The following is a 12,039-nucleotide window of genomic DNA, read 5'->3' as shown; positions in this document are numbered from 1 at the left end:
ACAGGCATCTTCCTTTGTGTTAGGTATGACTCCAACCAGCGGAGGGTTTTCCCCCTGATTCCCATTGACCTCACATTTTATTGCAACATTTAAACCAGACTGATTTTAATTGCTAGGGCTCCTTGATGTCATACTCAGTCAAATGCTGCCTTGATATCAAGGGCAGTCACTGTCACCTCACCTCTTGAGTTCAGCTCTTTTGTCCATGTTTGAACCAAGGCTGTAATGAGGTCAGGAGCTGAGTGGCCCTGGAGGAACCCAAAACTGAGTGTCATTGAGCAGGTTATTGCTAAGCAAGTGCCACTTGATGGCTCTGTTGATGACACCTTCCATCACTTTACTGATGATTGAGAGCAGGCTGATGGGGCAGTAATTGGCCGGGTCAGACTTGTCCTGCTTTTTGTGTACAGGACATACCTGGGCAATTTTCCACATTGCAGGGTAGATGCCAGTGTTGTAGCTGTACTGGAACAGCTTGGCTAGGGGCGCAGCAAGTTCTGGAGCGCAGGTCTTCAGTACTATTGCTGGAATGTTGTCATGGCCCGTAGCCTTTGCAGTATCCAGTGCCTTCAGTTGTTTCTTGATATCACGCGGAGTGAATCGAATTGGCTGGAGTCTGGCATCTGTGATGCTGGAGACTTCAGGAGGAGGCTGAGATGGATCATCAACTCGGCACTTCTGGCTGAAGATTGTTGCAAATGCTTCTGCCTTATCTTTCGCGCTGACGTGCTGGGCTCCACCATCATTGAGGATGGGGATATTTGTGGAGCCACCTCCTCCAGTTAGTTGTTTAATTGTCCACCACCATTCACAGCTGGATGTGGCAGGACTGCAGAGCTTAGATCTGATCTGTTGGTTATGGGATCGCTTAGCTCTGTCTATTACATGCTGCTTATGCAGTTTGGCTCGCAGATAGTCCTGTGTTGTAGCGTCACCAGGTTGACACCTCATTTTGAGGTATGCCTGGTGCTGCTCCTGGCATGCCATCCTGCACTCTTCATTGAACCAGGGTTGGTCTCCTGGCTTGATGGTTATGGTAGAGTGGGGGATATGCCAGGCCATGAGGTTACAGATTGTGGTTGAGTACAATTCTGCTGCTGCTGATGACCCACAGCACCTCATGGATGCCCAGTTTTGCATTGCTAGATCTGCTTGAAATTTATTCCATTTAGCACAGTGGTCGTGTCACACAGCACGAAGGAGGGTATGCTCAATGTGAAGGCGGGACTTCGTCTCCACAACGATTGTGCAGTGGTCACTCCTACCAATATTGTCATGGACAGATGCATCTTCGGCAGGCAGATTGGTGAGGACGAGGTCAAGTATGTTTTCCCCTCTTGTTGCTTCTTCACCACCTGCTGCATATCCAGTCTAGCAGCTCTGTCCTTTAGGACTTGGCCAGCTCGGTCAGTAGTGGTGCTACCAAGCCACTCTTGGTGATGGACATTGAATTCTCCCAGCTAGAGTACATTCTGTGCCCTTGCTACCCTTAGTGCTTCCTCCAAGTGATGTTCAACATGGAGGAGTACTGACTCATCAACTGAGGGAGGGCGGTAGGTGGTAATCAGCAGGAGGTTTCCTTGTCCATGTTTAACCTGATGCCATGAGACTTCATGTGGTCCAGACTTGATGTTGAGGACTCCCAGGGCAACTCCCTCCCTACTGTATACCATTGTGCCGCCACCTCTGCTGGGTCTGACCTGCTGGTGGGACAGGACATACCCGGGGATGGTGATGGCAGTGTCTGGGACATTGTCTGTCAGGTATGATTCCATGAGTATGACTATGTCAGGCTGTTGCCTGACTAGTCTGTGGGACAGTTCTCCCAACTTTGGCACAAGCCCCCAGATGTTAATAAGGAGGACTTTGCAGGGTCGACAGGGCTGGGTTTGCTATTGTCGTTTCCGGTGCCTAGGTTGTTGCCGGGTGGTCCGTCTGGTTTCATTCCTTTTTATTGACTTCGTAACGGTTAGATATAACTGAGTGGCTTGCTAGGCCATTTCAGAGAGCATGTAAGAGTCAGCCACATTGCTGTGGGTCTGGAGTCATATGTAGGCCAGACCAGGTAGCATCATGTTCTCAGACATCCTCACCTTCCAGGATATGAATGTTTTGGTTTCTTTTCCTACTCATTCACCCCGTTGCTCTGTCTCTAGTGACTCGTCTACCACCTTCTTCCTTTGTTTTGCACTTCTTTTCCCAGTGATTTGCCTTTTCGCAAGCTCTGCAGATTGATTCATATGCGGGACATTTCTTCTGTCTGAATTTGTGTGGTCATCCATTGCTCCTGCATGTCTTTCTCTCAGTTTGGTGTACATTCTTTTGTTGCTGTTTCACTGCATTAACTCTGTTGCCTTTCTCTTTGTGTAACTGAAGGCTAGGCGTTTGTCTAATCAGTGTCTTCATCTGTCGGCTCGTGGCTGCATGTGCTCTGGCAGTGTCTCTCTTTGGCCTCCTTATCTCGAGAGACAATGGGTAAGCGCCTGGAGGTGGTCAGTGGTGTGTGGAGCAGCGCCTGGAGTGGCTATAAAGGCCAATTCTAGAGTGACAGGCTCTTCCACAGGTGCTGCAGAAAAATTTGTTTGTCGGGGCTGTTACACAGTTGGCTCTCCCCTTGCGCCTCTGTCTTTTTTCCTGCCAACTACTAAGTCTCTTCGACTCGCCACAGTTTAGCCCCGCCTTTATGGCTGCCCGCCAGCTCTGGCGAACGCTGGCAACTGACTCCCACGACTTGTGATCAATGTCACAGGATTTCATGTCGCGTTTGCAGATGTCTTTAAAGCGGAGACATGGACGGCCGGTGGGTCTGATACCAGTGGCGAGCTCGCTGTACAATGTGTCTTTGGGGATCCTGCCATCTTCCATGCAGCTCACATGGCCAAGCCATCTCAAGCGCCGCTGACTCAGTAGTGTGTATAAACTGGGGATGTTGGCCACCTCGAGGACTTCTGTGTTGGAGATACGGTCCTGCCACCTGATGCCAAGTATTCTCCGGAGGCAGCGAAGATGGAATGAATTGAGACGTCGCTCTTGGCTGACATACGTTGTCCAGGCCTCGCTGCCATAGAGCAAGGTACTGAGGACACAGGCTTGATACACTCGGACTTTTGTGTTCCGTATCAGTGCCCCATTTTCCCACACTCTCTTGGCCAGTCTGGACATAGCAGTGGAAGCCTTTCCCATGCGCTTGTTGATTTCTGCATCTAGAGACAGGTTACTGGTGATAGTTGAGCCTAGGTAGGTGAACTCTTGAACCACTTCCAGAGCGTGGTCGCCAATATTGATGGATGGAGCATTTCTGACGTCCTGCCCCATGATGTTCGTTTTCTTGAGGCTGATGGTTAGGCCAACTTCATTGCAGGTAGCCGCAAACCTGTCGATGAGACTCTGAAGGCACTCTTCAGTGTGAGATGTTAAAGCAGCATCGTCAGCAAAGAGGAGTTCCCTGATGAGGACTTTCCGTACTTTGGACTTCGCTCTTAGACGGGCAAGGTTGAACAACCTGCCCCCTGATCTTGTGTGGAGGAAAATTCCTTCTTCAGAGGACTTGAACGCATGTGAAAGCAGCAGGGAGAAGAAAATCCCAAAAAGTGTGGGTGCGAGAACACAGCCCTGTTTCACGCCACTCAGGTTTAGGAAATAGCAGTGTCTACAACCTGCAATATTGTGAGTTTGTCCTTTCCAATTAGTGCTATTTGTACTTCAGGGTGTGTCGCCTTTCATCTGTGTCCTTAAATTTACATTTTCTGGCTGCATTTTTCAATCTAGTTACAAAATTGTCAATCGACTCATCTAATCCCTGTCTGAGACCTTGAAATTCATATTGTTAATCTGATGATTGATTTTGGCTGAAAATGGGTGCTGAATTTTTCAAAAAATTTGGTTTCTGCTGTCCTCTTCACTCAGCTCCCAGGTTTAAACAAATGTAATACTCCTGTCAACAGAAGGATATAGCTGACCCTCTCTTCATCATTCGTGCCTTTTAGAAAACTGCTGAATGTCAGTCTGTACTTTTGTTTAAACTTCTCAGATGTCTGTACAACATCAGCTTCCCAATTCATTATGGGCTCTGGCTGTGCATTCATTGCTCTGCCGGTTGATATTTAGTTTTTTTGTTTTCGCACATCTCTCAGTGTTTTTTCTCTCTCTGGCACTAATTTGGGTCGATTTGTCCCAATCTAATTCAGCATTAAATTCATTTAAAATGTTTTAGGCCTACTCACAGACACCTGCTGCCACCATATTATTTCTTCCGGTTGTCTTCTGCTTCCCATAAATTAGAAATAATCACATTTTAAACTTAAAAATACTGGAGCTCTTTATTTCATTCAGCTTCCCTGCTCCCTGATAGGGACTACTCCAGAGTGGTGTAGTGTTACACATGACACAAGACTGCAGTGCAGCAGTGAATGTGGCCCCCCCAGAACACACTTGCCCATAACAATTAGTTCCGAGCCAATTAGTTTCCAGTTCAATACAAATAATATAATAACATGTAACACTCACTCCTCTGGCTCATGCCCTGCCACTTTTCCCTGCCAGCACACCAGGCTCATCACAGGGTTCCTTCCCCTCACCCCCCTTCTCCAGCGGTTCCTCCCCTTGTGCCACCTGGCTTCACCCCACCCCTGCTCCTCACCAGCATGCCCAGCTCTCCCCAAGCTCCCCGCCACCCCCAGATTCTTCCCCGGCTTCCTGCCAGCACACCCAGCCCCCTTCTCCCCGGTTCCATGCTGGTGCACCCAGCTCCCTGCCAGCACAACCGGCTACCCTTCCCACCCCGGCTCTAGGCCAGCACACCTGTCTCCCCAATGGCACAATCGCCTTCTCCTCAGGGTCCTCCCCCCCCTCTGCTCCCTGCCAGCACACCTGGCACCCTATGGTGTTCCACTGGAATGCAATAAGTATAGTTTATATATAAGTCTTTGTTTTGATGAACCAACAAGGATTATGTAAATTGCATACCCATAAGGATTAGCTAAATCATTAGGAGTCGTTTTGATAAAAGGAGACTGGCTTGTCTAAAAACACTCCAAACTCCAGTTCAAATTTACTGGTTAGTTTGCCATCTCTTTGGAAAGGAGACCAGTTCTTTAATTCTGTTAAGGTTATCAGTCATAGAGGCAAAAAAGTTCATTAGGTACTAAGGACCTTCACTGCTTAAAACATGCTAAATTCAGTGTATTTATCCTTATAAGTTTCCTGTACAGTACAATCGATAAAGCTTATTTTATTCAAATGAGAGACACCCAGCTGTTACTCAAGGCACTATTTGCAAACATTAATTCATAGTAAAAACATTGGGAACGGATTGGGATTGTTTTAGTTTTGTTTTTATTTAAAACTGCTTCCTTTAATGGAGTGCTTAAACCATTAAAATCATTTTTTAAAAAATTACCTGTCAGTGAGCTAAACACAGACATCCTGGGGCATGTTTTCAGCTTGTGATGTCAAAAGGGGGCATGGCTTCGCCAGCAATGTACCATGCTGGAACCCCACGCTTCGTGTCCGTTTGGTAGGTTCTGCTGTAGAAAGAACAAGAAGTTCTCCTGCAAAACTATAAACCAGGTAAGTTTGTACTTTGTTGGGCAGTCAGTGGCATAAACTGCAGCTTCCCTGCTGACAGGAAGATCTGGGCCATCATGTTGACGGTCTGTTAGCTCAGAGTAACAACTGCTAATTTGTGCAAGAGCAAAGTAATGCGGATGCTGGAAATCTGAAATAAAAACAGAAAATGCTGGAAATACCCAGCAGGTCTGGCAGCATTTGTACTAATTTGTGTTTATTATGAAGTCAGATTAAATCAATGCAAGACCAAATCAGCAGATTATATTACTTCACTTAACTTTTCACCACCTGTTCCAAAGCAGTTATAAAAAATAATCTGTTTTGACAGTTCTCTTCAGTAATCTTGGATTATGTATCCCTGGCGTAAAGGAAGGGATGAAAAACACAAAGATACTGATTTGCCTTCTACTAATGTCATGGCACAGTGATGTGAAAAAAGAACATGGTCGTTTCTCTGCTTATTTTTCTCTTTTCACTTTGATGTTGGCATAATGCAAGATAAGAGGAGATCCAACTCAGTTAATCAAAACTGTTTCATTTTGAATCATGAATGCAGTAAGAGACATGGCAGTCAAGTGAGGTTTTGCCAAAGCGTCACATCTTGCCTCCTGGGCTGATACAATTTTTATACCTCCAAAACAAAGCAAAACTCCCATAATGGATGAGAATCTCTCCATTTATCTCTCTGCTGGGACTGCATTCGCTCTAGGGCTGTGTGTACCCAACCTTCGCCAATTATAGAGGGACAAAGAGCAGAATTTTGTAAGTGAAGCCATCCTCAAGTTGTTACAAATGTGGCTTGGGAAAAATTCTCACATTCGTATAATAATAGAGATTCAGAAAGAGGATAGATCATACAGGTCCATTACAATGTAGCTTCTCTTAGAACTATAAGGGTATCCTTTGTTCACATATAGCTAGCTGACAGCTGTTTGTTACTATTTCAAATACTTGAATGGTTTATGATGTAAGCATCAGAATTTTCTGATTAAAATTAATCTGCTATTTGTCAATGTCAGAATTTTAAAATCACCAAGATAAAACTTTCTCATAACATTTCCTCCCTCCTTTCAGAGATGCAGCTGGATTCTGTCATTCTGTTTATATTAGGAGCTTGCTTCAGCTGAGGGCTGCTGTTGGTAGCAAATTTATAATATCATTTTAGCAGTACAACTAGCATAATGCTGCTATAAATAGTACTTTTAATTTCAATTCAAGTTTCATTTATTATTTACTTGGAAGAAATAAATATTCTATTTGCTATTTCAGGTAAAATTATAAACATGTTCTTTACAAAAGTATTTATTGATGTTGCAACAGAGGCAATCTTCCCACATAACGAGGAACAATTAAGCAATACACAAGTTAACAGAATTATGATTGTACCTAAAAATTGTTCAGCAAAGATAGAAAATGCAAACATTTTAACAGTTAGTGACAAAGTATTTAAATAACAGTTGGATAAACCAACCAATAAAGATATTTTTCCTCTTACTCCACCTCATCTGACAAAGCTGTCATTGGATAGAAATTCGTCTTGCACGATAGTGTGAAGCAAGTGGTATTGCATTGGTTGCCCACTGTACATCCCATTTAATATTCGTTGCATTGACTTCAATTGAACTGATTATCGGGTGGGGTGCATAACAGACATTCAATGCGATTCCACCCATTTTATATGACTGTCAAAGATGAATTTCTGTCCCATCATGTCTACATTACGAAGAGGCCATTCTGAGTTTTACTCAGAAATTTCAGATTTTCGTTGTTCATTGATGGAATTAGTATTGAATATGTACTGTTGGCTCTTAAGGCAATGTTATAGAGCAACAAAAACTGATCCACAGCAAGCACATTGAATGAATTCTGTGCAACTGTTGTTTTAGCAGTTGGAAAAAAATGAATAAATCTAAAATAAAAGCAAAATACTGCAGATGCTGGAAATCTGAAATAAAAACAAGAAATGCTGAAAATACTCAGCAGGTCTGGCAGCATCTATGGAGAGAAAAGCAGAGTTAACATTTCAAGTCAGTGACCCTTCTTCAGAACTATCAAAAACTAGCAGAACTAGAATAAAATCTAAATGTGGGTTGTAGCCATTCCATTGGAACTGCATATTAATGGCCTTATCCATGGTTCAAGCATGATTTGTATCCACTTCACTGCCTTCGAAAATCATTCATTCAGCTGACTAGATTGGTTTGTCATGAATTTAAAAGCTCATTGGATTTTTTCCTGTTAACAGGCTTTACTGTGTCTATCTTGAATCATTTGGACATAGCTTGTAAAACCTCACATACTTGCAATCAGAATGTTGTGTAGCAGAGTAATTGAGGGCCGGTATGTCAGCCACAGGCTGATGAGGGCTTTGAACATGTTAAAGGATATGGCCCCTTCAAGAACCTCCCCTTTAAAGATAATTGCACCTGGAATAGGAGCACCTGAAGTGGGAAGAGACCTTCCCTAGTCAGGTGAGCATAAAAGGGGAGGTTCAGAAAAATAGGGGGCTGAAAGAAACTGGGAGTTGGAAATCTGAAAGATGTATGTTGTGCTCTGGCTCTGTGGTATATGCAGTAAAAGGAAAAGGGCTGCAAAATTGGGCTCTGGAACAAAAATGGCATCTGCGCCACACAAGTACACTTCTGGCATGGACTGCACTGAGTACCATCTTGGTGAGGGTGTTCAGAGCGTGCACCAGAAGTATGCAGAGCAGACAGATCGTGACTTCAGTCAGTGTGTAATGCCGATTTGGCACCAGTGCTGCCATGTTTGACTTCGCCACTCCAGCTAATAATCTGTCTCAAACACGCACAGCTGAACATGTGATCAGTAGCAGGAAGGACCCCTCCCTTCGCCCCCACTCCCGTACCAGTGTTATTTAAAGGGATCAATTTGCAAGTTAGTTGTTGATTAACTTCCACTGGCTCTGTTTGAGTTTGTAGAAGTGCTTGCAGAGTTGGTTAAAGTTGATGAAGTCTGCAGGAGTGGTGCTGCATATGGAGAAGGCCTTGGTTGTGACTTCAAGGGTTCTGGTTAGACCACTTGCTCCCAGGCATGGGTGCTATAGTTGCAATTCCCCTTGGGCTGCAACATGAAAATTAGATTTGCAGAGGCAGCAAAGAGGAGGGCAAGCTGCTTACAGAGGGAAGTGGTTGAAGTGGAGAAGGAGCAGGAAGCTTTATTCATCTACGATCTTCCAGTAGCACTTCTGTTGCCACCACCTAAGCCAGGAACAGTGTATGTGCCATGTGTGCTTGACGAAGGAAGTGCTCATAGACCTCTGCCACCTCTTGCAACCAGATCTGAAGCCTAAGAGCAGGGTAAGGACAGTGCTGCCAGATGGTCTGTGAAGATGACCATGGCATTGGATTTCTTCATGTCAGGATCCTTCCAGGCTAGAGCAGATGACATCGTTAACATTTCCCCAGCTAACTATCTACTGCTGCATCAGAGAGGTGACAGACACTCTTTATGCCAGGAGAAGGAAGTTCATTGTGTTTTCTCTGACTAGAGAGAGGCAGGCAGGGCATGCATGTGGCTTTGCTGGGATAGTGGTCTTCCCCATGGTACATGGTGCCATCAGACTGCACACATGTGGTTTTTCAGGGGTTGTTTCTCAATGCTGAGATGTACCATAACCACAAAGCGTTCCACTCCCTAAATGTGCAGTTGGTGTGCGATCACACTCAGCACAACACGCTGTTGAATGCCCACTATCCTGGCAGCAGTCATGATGCTTTCATTCTGTGCCAGTCCCCTGCTTCCTCAGTATTTGAGCCACCACGTCGCACAAGAGGGTGCTGGTGGGTGATGAGGGCTATCTGCTTAACATCTGGCTCATGATTTCACTCCACAACCCAACCACACATTGCCAGCATGTGTACAATAACAGCCCCCATGCTGCCACACGGAACATGATAGAGGACACCATTCGGGTGCTGAAGCACTGGTTCTGGTGGCTGGACTGCTCTGGAGGAGCTCACCAGTACTTGCTGGAGCATGTGTCCTGATTCATAGTGGTCTGCTGATAAACCTGGCAATCATGATGGCACAGCCCTTGCCACCAAGGTTACACTGAGCATCAGGAGGAGGAGAAAGGGAGGAAGCAGACAGCATATCTTCTTTCCAGCTGGGGTGTCCATGATCGTCTCATTTGACTACAGTTCCACTGAGCATGACCTCAAACTCCCAATGTACAACAGTCATACATCTTACCATCACTCTGTTATGGGTCATCACAGTGTCCTCTCGGCCACAATGTTGAAATTAAAACCACCACAAATAACCTATCCAAACCAAATTTAGCCAACAAACCATCCAGTATTACATACTAAACTGTTCAGCCTTGTGCATTCCCTTAGTGCCTGTCTTGCGAGTGCCTTAGCCTGGCCTAGTGTTCCTACACAATGCTACCTCAGTGGCTGCAACATGGCTGGTGGAAGGCTGCTCACTTTCAGTGGGAGAGACTGCAGATGGCCTCACAGGATGCCCTCAAGTAGCTCTGGACTTTGAATTCCTGGCTTCGAATGGCACCATCCTAGCTCAGGCAGCATCAGTCTAGCTGAGAGGCAACAGCTAGGATACGGATGGTGTGGCAATGGTGGGAGCATGAATGTGGTCATGCTGAGAGAGGATAGCACATTTGTCGTTCGTGCTCCACGGAGCCACTGCCACTTCCCCAGGGCAGCGCCTCAGCAGTCCTATTAATCTGCTGGAGCACAGTTTGCTGGACTTCTGTGAAAGCCTAAAAGCTTCTTTCAGCACTGTCTTCTGCATTCATATTGGCAGCAATCTGAGCTTGCATGGCACAAAGCTGAGATTTCATGACCTCAGCCGAAGATTCCAGTGCAGCACTCAGACATTAGGTGACTTCTGCTTGGGCTGCGGTGAAAGCTGCAACATTAGCCATCAGACTCTGAATAATGGTCCAGTCCACAAGTGTTCTCATGGAGTTCGCCACCACTTCAACACGGAAAAGGAGTCCGTGCTCTATGCAAAACCTTGTGCCAAGTTAGAGCTGGATTTCTCCATGCTTTTTTTTATTCATTCGTGGGATGTGGGCATCGCTGGCCAGGCCAACATTTATTGCCCATCCTAATTGCCCTTGAACTGAATGGCTTGCTCGGCCATTTCAGAGGGCATTTAAGAGTCAACCACATTGCTGTGGGTCTGGAGTCACATGTAGGCCAGACCAGGTAAGGACGACAGATTTCTTTTCCAAAAGGACATTAGTGAACCAAATGGATTTTTTTACAACAATTGACAATGGTTTCATGGTCACCATTAGACTAGCTTTTTAATTCCAGATTTATTAATTGAATTCAAATTTCACCATCTGCCATGGTGGATTTCGAACCTATGTCCCCAGAGCATTAGCCTGGGCCTCTGGATTACTAGTCCAGTGACATTAACACTATGCCACTGCCTCCCGACTTGACATTGACATCAGGTTTACTCGCAGGTCTGCCAATGCACCAAGCATTTTTCTGTATGCCACCTCATCGAGGTCCTCATCTGAGTCTTGTGCAGCAAAATTCATGTGCGACCTTGCCCTCGAGGGAGCTGCAGGCCACTTGTCTCCAGTGATTCACCATGTGCAGATCCCACCTCCATGTTACCCTAGTATCTGAGCTGATGGTTGCGAATATGTGATCGAGTGACAGTGTTTCATCATCTTCATTCCTTTGTTCCTCTTTAGTATCTGGGAGGATAAAGGCACAAGGGTAGGGTTGAGTAAGGGAAGGGAGGGAAAGCAAGCGGTGCTCACACCATGTGCTGCTTGTAAATCAGAAAAGATTGTGGAATGAGAACGAGTGGGATGTGAGAAGGAGGATTAGGTAGGAACATAACATCATCCTCTACGGTTTCAGCCCCATCGCTAGCCACGCCCTCAGTGATGGCCACTCCAATGATGGTGAATACCGACTCCTCCACGAGGCTGAGGATGTAGAGCTGTGCCTGCCCCCACCGATAAGCTCCTGCTGCCTCTGATTGTGGGTCACCTTGTCATGCAAGAGATAGTGAAGTGTATCAGTGAATGTGGTGCAATGCAATGTGTTTGGATGATGTGCCTATCATAGTTGAATAGCTGGAATGTGTTCAAGCTGTGAGATGTGAGTGAGAGGCTTGCAGCAATGTTAGGTGTGTGAGGGTGAGGTGAGGCTATGAATGTTAGGTATGAGTCATGCGTGATAAAGACTGTTGATTGGTAAGTGAAATGGATGCGGTGAATGGAGCACTGAGTAAGTCTAGTGGTTCAGTTGGTAGGTTCAGGTGCATTCACTCTCCTTGACGGCCCATGTGAGGTCATTGAACCTTTTGCAGCACTGCAGCCAGGTCCTCAGAGCTAGATTGCTGGCCTTGACCATGACAGCTGTCTGCTCCCACTGCCCTCGTAATGTCTGTCTGGAGGACCTCCTTACCCTTTGGAGATTCCTGGCTTCCAGGGAAAACAGGATCTCCTCCTGTCAG

General features: G+C 45.7%; 1 protein-coding gene across 1 annotated transcript in view; it reads left to right on the top strand.

Moving 5' to 3' along the window:
• cyp4t8 (cytochrome P450, family 4, subfamily T, polypeptide 8) overlaps window positions 1-12,039 on the top strand; it is an 86,671-nt gene that overhangs the window by 15,068 nt on the left and 59,564 nt on the right. The window lies entirely within an intron of this gene.

This window comes from Heterodontus francisci, chromosome 8 (genome assembly GCF_036365525.1).
Source record: "Heterodontus francisci isolate sHetFra1 chromosome 8, sHetFra1.hap1, whole genome shotgun sequence".
NCBI classification, from domain to species: Eukaryota; Metazoa; Chordata; class Chondrichthyes; order Heterodontiformes; family Heterodontidae; genus Heterodontus; species Heterodontus francisci.
This window is presented reverse-complemented; position numbering and strand designations above follow the sequence as displayed.